Source organism: Trachemys scripta, chromosome 1 (assembly GCF_013100865.1).
Source record: "Trachemys scripta elegans isolate TJP31775 chromosome 1, CAS_Tse_1.0, whole genome shotgun sequence".
In the NCBI taxonomy this organism is placed as follows: Eukaryota; Metazoa; Chordata; order Testudines; family Emydidae; genus Trachemys; species Trachemys scripta.
In genome coordinates, this window is record NC_048298.1 from 211,116,680 (window position 1) to 211,125,701 (window position 9,022).

Here is a 9,022-nt window from a genome sequence, read left to right on the forward strand (position 1 = left end):
GGAAGGTGTGACCCAATGCAGTCTAATCCCAAAACAAAACAATTCAGAGCTATCACTACACATTGTCAACTCAGTCCTTCCACCCAAATAAAAAAAGCAAACATCCCTGTAAATCATTTATCCATCACAGTTTTGTAACAAGAATATTTGCCAGCTCCCATTTTGCTTCTCTCACTCTCTTGTTCACGGCTCTACAAAACCACCATTTCAGTTCTCTAAGCACACAGACTTGTGAGCACAAAGAGTTAGTACAGCTATAGCATTTTGATTTTCTTAATTTTTTTTAAATGCTCTCCAAAAGAATACTGTATAGGACACTAGATACTGCATTTTCATTCTCTTATTGGAGCCAGATAGGTGGCTCCATTGTCTGTACAATGCATTCCACAGCTAAGGCAAGCTAACGTCTAGTAGTGTTGTTTGTTCTTTATTTTTTCAAAGATTTTTTACCAGAATAACATTTTTTAAAGTTATCTTCATTTTTTCTAATAGGTAGCACTCATGTGACAAATGTGTACTTAGTGCCTGTAATAGTCATGTGATTTATGTAGAAGTAATTGGGGTTAAACTACAGGCTACATCAAACGCCTCATATTTGGCCCCATCCCTGGGACTTGGAAACATCTGAAATAAATAAACCCATGTGTCACTTAAGAGGGTCTGGGCCTAATTACAATCATTTGTATTTTTTGGGAAGCAAACTGCCACTTTAGCCTTCTGTCTTTAAGTCCAGAGCTAGCTTTTGTGCTCTTCTGGTACCCAAGTGAAAATATTACTCTGTCAGCAAGACTTCTGTTTTACTTTGACTAGGAAGGCCGCAACAACCCCCCTATCTCTGGCTCTTTTCCATGCTAAAGTAAGAAGCCTGTTATTCCAAGAGAGCTGCTTGCTTCCACCTTCATTCTCTGTTGACTTACACAGATGACAGCATAGGAAACTCTCGAGGTACCATTTGTTGACCACCTTTTTGTTACATTACTATTTATGATGTGCATTACAGTTATGCCTAGAAGCCCCAAACAAGATCAAGGTCTATAAACACAGAGTGAGTGAGAGTCCCTGCCCTGAAGAGCTGATAACCTTTCTGTGCCACAATTCCCTCACCCTTTGTCTGTTTTATCTATTTTGATTAAGTGACTTGCCCAATGCCACATAAGAATTTTGCGGTAGAGCCAGAAATTGCACTCAAATCTCCTGTGTCCCAGATACACAGGGTCAATCTTCTTCATTACATAGGGACACACCTTTTCTACTGTAATCCACATTACTTTGGGCTCTAATCAAGCATGAGTTTCAAATGGCTGTTCACTGAAGATTCCAGCCTCCTGAAGCTGCAACCTGTCCAGATCCACCCTCTTAACACAGATTCTATGCCTTCATCTAACCAGCTCCAATTACTTTATCCTAGAGACTCGGCTTTTAATGCAATCCATGCAAGTTATAATGCTTATCATTTGTGTTCTCACAAATGAAGGCAGTCAGCACCCCTGGAAAAATTATAGTTCTGGAGGTTCTTGATGCATTGAGACTCAGACAGATCTTTTTACTGGCGCTGTTTCAGAATTTTATATACATACATGGAAGCTAAATGTCACTCTAGCTTAATTTACAAGCATTTACCTCATGCTCAAATTTGACTTCAGCCATATTACAAGGTAAAAATGGGTTTAGAGTCAGAGTTCAAGGCCAGAAAGGACCACTAGATCCTCTAGTCTGACCTCCTGTGTATCACAGGCCATCAACCCCACCCAGCACCCGCACACTAAACCCAACAACCAAAATTAGACCAAAGTATTACAGCCTAGAGGAGACTAGATTATTATGTGCCACAGGCTGAGAACGGGAGGAACCGAAGTGCACCAGTGCCTGACACCCTCTCAATAGCAGGGAAATGATTAAGTGAGATATGCCCAGATAATCCTGGCAAGTGACCTGCTTCTAGGGTGACCAGACAGCAAGTGTGAAAAATCGGGATGGGGGAGGGGGGTAATAGACATCTATATAAGAAAAAGCCCCAAATATCGGGACTGTCCCTATAAAATTGGGATATCTGGTCACTCTACCTGCATCTCAAGCTGCAGAGGAAGGCACAAAACAAACAAACCCTAAGGTCACTGCTAATGTGGCTAGAGGCGGGGGAGATTCCTTCCTGACCCCACATATGATGGTCTGTAAGCAAGAACCAGCCAGCCAAGCACCTGAGAGAGTGAATGCCTAATGCCACCTCAGAGCCCTGGCCCACTCCATCTCCCATTGTGGCCATTTCTCACGCTTCAGAGAAAGGAGATTTAAAATAAACTAAACTAAACTAAACTAAAATAAAGGAACAGATTACATTGGGGGAGGCAAGGTTTGGCTCCTTCAATGAGGCCCCAAATGGAGCTTTGCTCTTACCATAAAAACCTACCACGAAATTGATCAGAGACTCTAAGGACAAACTATCAAGAGTGCTAGAAGTAATTAATGAACTGCACTGAGAGAGGTCTGTGGGGAAATTTGCATGGTATTTGCATCTTATTGGACCCAATCCCCAGGTATATATTCAGCCCATAGTGTCTAGCTGCAGTCAGTGCCACTGATGTCTCTCTTTCCCGGAGTAGAAGAACTCCCCAAATTCACATATCAAATAAAAAGAAAAAGGAAACACTCTGATTTTATTTCCTATATATCAGCGGTTCTCAAACTATGGGGCAGACCTTCCAAGGGAGGCACGGGAAAGTGGCAAGTGAGGCGCGAGCTGTGTGCTTTTGTTTGTTGGTTGTTTTTTTAGGAGCGCTGTCAACCCCACGTGGCTGGAGCTCATGCAGAAGGGCCATGCATGCCTGGGAGGTGGGGATGATAAAGGGACAGCTAGAGCCCCGCCGCCACAGAGTTGACAGCCAGAGCCCCGCCACCCGGGCTCGCCTCCTCCCCCCCAACCACTCTCAATCCCTTACTGGGAGGCAGCCCGGGCTCCATCTCTCCTTCCTCCCCTCCTCCCATCCCTCACCTGGAGGCGGTGGGGCTCCAGCTACCAGCCCCCAGGGTGGCGGCAGCAGCGCAGAAGTAAGGGTGGCAATGGGTGCTAAGTCTGCTGTGAAAAGCGATCTTACTTCAGTGCTGCTGCTGGTGCTATGCCGCCTGTAGAGCTGGGCACCCAGCCAGCAGCCACTGCTCTCCGCTCGGCTTCAGAGCTGGGTGACAGTATATGTACTGTTGGGGTTGGGGCCATAAATGATTAAAGACACAAAAAAGGGGGGCCCGGTTACTGAACCACTGCTATATATAATTGTAATGCTGGGAATACTCCGGCGTTCTATATTATTTTAGTAATTAAACATGTTCTTGCCAGTTGCCAAAGGGAAAAATATATTGTTATTTTCAAATTTATTTTAAATCATTTCCCTAGAGAATAAGCTACATACATTAAGGAGGTGACAATGAAAAAGAGAAAATGTGATCTAAACAAGTAAGTGTTAATATAGAAGAATCCAGGAATTCTTCAGCAACCAAATGATCTTTCCTCTCAAACCAATACATTAAAATTAAAATTACAGATTACAATTTACCTCACTGCATTTTTCTTGTATTTTAAATAAGATTTCCTTCTACAAAAATTATTCAGACTGAGAATAACCCCAGAGAAAACTAATATAAATGACTGCAAAAAGAACCAAGCAAAACCAGCCTTTTAAGAAAAGATGTTATCTGTTTATCTCCATCACTGAATACTCAGACTCTGCACAATACCATTTGGTTCATATAAAACTTCTTTAGTAAAATATTTACATATTCTTAAAAATCCAAGATGATGTGCATCCAAAACTCACTACTCTGACACCAGTGGCACATAACCCATAATTACCTAGTCCAGAAGAAACAATTAACTCTATCTACTGTATATAACAAAGAACACAGGTGACAATTTATCTTTCTGGCAACCTTCTCTATGAATCTGAACAATGAAAAAGGAAGTGATGCAACTTTTGAACCATAAATCTTCCAAGTGTTTCACTACTGACTATGAAAAATATCTACATAACACATTACTGTCAACCTTTAAATATATACAGTATTTTTTTTTATTTCTCTCTAGCTTTCATTTACTTCACTGATGCAAGTATTTGAACCACTGATAACTGGGAAGTGTTTGTTTATTGTAAAAATCGGACCACCGTATCTAAATTATGTGTCTCTCACACACATGCAAAGCTCCCCACTCCAGATCCCCAATAATTATTTTAAAAAGTTTTATAAAGAGACACTCTGTGTACATGTATATGCTTTTCCCCTTCTTCCGTCAATGTTTACACACCATCTCTCTCTTACTGTGTCCAAAATCCACTCCTGGGACCTCTACAATTGAAACACAAAGCAGCAGCTGTTTGGCAACATTTCTAACCCTAAACAGCAACTGTGGTGGGATTTCATTTCACTAAACATTCAGACCGCATTCAGTGCGATGTGACACAACAGTCATGGTTTACAACAAATGTATATGAAATCAACTCTTTCAGCCCGAAAAGCCACATCAGATGCAGGATTTGTTTGTGTTAGCCAATATTACTGAAAAGAGTTGCGGCTAGAAATGTAGCTAAGACAAGATAAATAATACCACAATGCTCTGTGTGTTTGCTTTATACCTGGGGATTTCATATCTTCCCTGTTTGACCATTTCCCAGAACCTCAGAATGTTTATTATAAGGCTCCATAAGAGCATATCGCAGAGGCAATTCTGACTGCTATAGCGCGCACGTAGTTAGGGTGCGGGGAGGTATTTTACAAAATCCTTGAAAATACAAGTTCACAACAAACCCTGCTCACTGGAGCCGCAGGGAGCAGACAAAAAACCGCAATTCATTCTCCCAGCCACAAATCTAAGAGGAGACGGATGCCCCCAACAAACAATCCCTCCCATCACCTACCAAAAGGCAGTTTTAGCATTGTTCCGATGGATGCAAATCAGCACGAACAGCAGCGCAAACAGCCTCCTTCCTCCAGCACCAATCCCGTTCCCTTCGCACCGCCCGGCTGCGCCAATCACCCCCGACCACCCCAAAAACCCCACTTTGCTTTCCGATCCCCCCTCCCCCCGTTGCATAGCCAACCCCCTCTTTCCCCCTTGTCTGTGGCAAACCCTGCAAAGCAGCCTCTCGGTGCCGGCTGCTGCCCGTGCAGGGGGCAGCCCGTCCAGCCCCGCCGCTGGCTTTGCAAGCCGCCAGCTTTCTCCTCCCCAGGCGGCTCCAGCGACCTGTCAGCCGGCTGCACCCTGCCTCCCACCACTGATGTCACCTTCCCAATAATGACCGTGCGGACTCCCCCCTCCTGCTATTAGCCTGATACATCCTGGGGAGGGGGGAGTCACCCTTCAGCAACACCCCCCTCCTCCTCCTCCTCCTCCTCCTCCGCGCAGGCAGGCAGGGACAGTGCGCACCCACCGCTCTCCCCACGGGGCTGCGCCCTCTGGTACGCCCCGCGGCGCGACTCACCTCCGGCTCTCCCGGCGGCTGCGGGCAGAAGCCCCTAGCTGGGCTCCATGGAGCGCGGCCGGTGTCACGCCGCCGCTGGACCGGGGGGGCGGAGAAGGCTGCGCCTGCTCTGGCCCGACTGAGGGGGGCCGGGGGGGGGATCCTGCGTCGCTGTCAGCCTCAGCCGCCGCCGCCCGACTGGCGTGGCCGAGCCACTGTACGTGCCGCGGTGCTGCCCGCCCTCCCTGTCCTTGCTGCTGGCTGGGGAGCCGCGTCTCTCGCTCCCCCGCCCCTCCCCACGCGAGGCTGGGGGCAGTGGGTGGAGGTGTCCCCGCCCCCCGGGTGCACATGCCGGGGAGTGTCACGTCTCCCTCCCCTTCCAAAATCGCTCGCTTGCCCGCCACGGCGCATGCCTGACGCGGGGAGGAGGATGCGCCCGAGCCGCAGTGAGGCTCCTGCCGCCCCTGCTCCTTCTTCGCTTGCAGCTGGGGCGCGGGCAGAGCCTCTGCTCCCGGGGGGCAGCTGAGAAGGGCCCCAGTGCGGCCCCGTGTGCAGGGGGCGGGAGTCGGAGGGTGATGGGAGCAGGTGGAAAACGGGGAGTAGGCGGACTGAACAGGGCGTGAGGGAAAGGGGGGTGCCGATAATCAGCGGGTGTGGGGGAAACTGGGGTGCTGGGGAAAGACAGGAGTGTTGGGGAAACTAGCAAATGGGGGGGCTGGAGAGGTGGGGGGACAGACCGAAACCAGGATCCCATGCGGAAGCTGGGGCGTTACTGTTCGCTCAGTTCCCAACCCCTTGCTCCGCACCCCCATCGGTGCGTCTCTTTAGATCTTGCTATGTAGGTGTAGGGCCCCCTTCTGCAACTGGATCTGCATGGGGGGACCCCGGCTTCTTCGCGGTGCACCAGTGGCGTCAGTTGGGGTCTGCTGCCCTCACTGATCCTGTTGTAAGAGGTGGCCCATAGTCAGCAACCAAATAAACCCACTGTGCACCTTGTAAAGGGTCATAGGATTTTTAACCCTAAGGTTTACAATACAATCCTGACAACCTCATAAACAGCTAGAGAAGGCGGAGGCAATGGGACCTCTCCCCTTCTAACAGGAGTGTTTTGGCCTATACCCCTCCACTTTGTGCTCCCTCTGTTTTTCCTCTGTCCCATATTTGACCATGCTCCCCTGCTTCTACAGTGCACCCTCTCCTACTTTTTTTTTACTTTGGTTCCTTGCTGTGGTTTTTATTTTACACCCCCATTTGCCCCTGCAAGTCCTATACCCTCATTCCTCCTCCCCAGAACTTCCCCCAGCCCAGCTGTTACCTTGTAACCCCATTTTTAAAGTGTTTTCAGATACTTTAAATTGCTGTTAGTGGCACTAGCAGCTTATTGGATGGTTCTGAGCATTAAACTAAATCCATGTCTAATATTATATAATATATGCTTTTAAATGCACATTATATAAATGATTGCATTTCCATCTGGGTTTTAGGTGATACTAACAAGCTATTCCAAATTTGGAGTTGTAGTTTATGATGTCATTTCAAAATCTTTGATTGGACCCAGATCAAATAAATTATGGATTTAGAAATGCTAAAGGAGACACACTCCCTTTTATCACAGCATCATTGGAACTAATGAGGGGGAAAAGACTTACTAGGTCATCTGATCCATCTCCCAAATAGACTATAGGGGAGACTCCTGCACTATCTTCTAGTCCTTTGTGCAGTTTTGTTTGAAATGTTTCTCCACTCCCCCTTAGGAATCTAGGTCAAACCTACCTGCTAGTAAACCTATTGACTTGTTACCAAGTATCCTGAGGTTCTTGGATTTTTCCAAACTGCAACTATGTAGATGTAGGGGAGACCCCCTTCCCTGTTAGCAATATAGGAAGGGCAGAGGGGTCACCAACCCCAGATGGAGAACCCATGAACAAGTAGACCTGGTAGATTTATCAAACCTAGATGAGAAAATCCTAGTTCCTTGATCATGTCTCATACCAGAGAAAAGTATTCTACTGAGATGGAGATCATTATAAATAAAGTATGAGTGAACTTGTTGATATGGAAAGAAATACTAGACACCATAAACCCTTTCAGTATTGTATAGCCTAATTTCCTTGAGCATATGAATAAATGTAACTAATTCCTTTCGCTTCAGCTTTTCTAATCTTTCCTTTGCTTTACCCATTTTGTCTTAACTTTTTTCAAAGGCACCAACTACCACAGTCAAGGCTTTGTGTACACTATAGTAAGCTGACCTAAATTCTGTGACGTGGTGTCTGGATGCAACAGCACACGGATGGACCTGAGTTGAACAGTAGCTTCATTTAAATTTTAAAATGGTGGGTTTTGGTCAATTAAATATGAATATAAATAATACACTCAGTGAAGGAGCCTCTGTGATTTAATGTGATATTGCATTTAACTGTGTGTTGTCCTCAACTTTTTAATTTTTAGTATTATGCAAAATTACATATTGGAAATGCATAACTGGATTATAGAAGCTGTGAGGGGAAGTAGAAGGGTCTTGTAGATGAGTAGAGGACAGTTGGGACTTTTGGCTCCAGAGAAGACAGTTTAGGGCTATGGGATGGGAACAGTACCTGGATGCTCTCAGTAAAATGACCAGCAATAGAACAGATATTCATTTAAACTGTAATATTTAGATTTCAGAATCAACGCCCCATTGAGATGAGTGGGAAAGCTATTGTTTCAGGATTGTCAGCACTCGTAGATAGCCAACATTTCATCAACATACACTGAGTTCATAGTTCCAAGATTTTCTTTACAGGCACGAAGGCTGTATGAGAACCATGATTTTAAAAATAAATAATACGTACATTCTGGAGCACAATTCTTTGGCAAGGGGTGGATTTCACAGCAAATTCCACGGCTGTGGAATCAAGGAATATATAAAAGGTGTTAATATAACAGCTAGCATCTATAGTTCTTAGGTAGATTACAGAGGCTTGAGACGGTCTCTTTTTTCTTCCCTCCTCCAAATATTTTAAAACTATGAACTTGACTTTAAAGGAGACCCCTAGAAGAAATTACAACCATTCAATGGACAATTGGAGAGGACATTACATTGTATTTCACAGTGTAACATACATAAGGACACAGCCTGCCTTGTAATGGAAGATTGTTATATTCTATTCAGACAATTGGAATGGAAAGCAATGAAGTTTGTGGTGATGTTACAAACTGTAACAATACAACCTAATATTAAAAGAGAATAAATTGAATGGTTAAACAAGATGTTAACTATTGTCAATGGGATAGTAGCAATGTTAGCTGTAGGTGTACTGCACATTATGAAAGTTTACTGGGTCACAGATGTCTACAAAAATCCTCATGACCCCCAAGTCGGTAAAGATGGTGCTGCGCATATATTTCTATCAGAAATATATGTGCAGAAATATGCCAGAAATAATCGAATCTAGCAGTGGCCTGGGGACAGTGACCTTAATTTAAAATCAATTAAAAATCCCCATGTCAATGATGGCTGATTGCCCTCTTCTCATGTCTCACACTGATGCTCTCATAGTCCTGCCATGGTCAATGTCACTAAACAAGTTGGT

General features: G+C 45.2%; 1 protein-coding gene across 2 annotated transcripts in view; it reads right to left on the reverse strand.

Annotated features, from left to right (window-relative positions):
• RAI2 (retinoic acid induced 2) overlaps positions 1 to 5,682 on the reverse strand; it is a 63,824-nt gene extending 58,142 nt beyond the window's left edge. Inside the window, exon 1 of one of the 2 annotated variants that reach the window (XM_034755968.1) lies at positions 5,469 to 5,682. The gene's annotated coding sequence lies outside the window, so the exon portion shown is untranslated. Of the gene's footprint in view, positions 1 to 4,904; positions 5,012 to 5,468 lie in introns of those variants that run through there. The other variant, XM_034755977.1, reaches the window with a different exon arrangement.
• Positions 5,683 to 9,022: the final 3,340 nt, after the last annotated feature.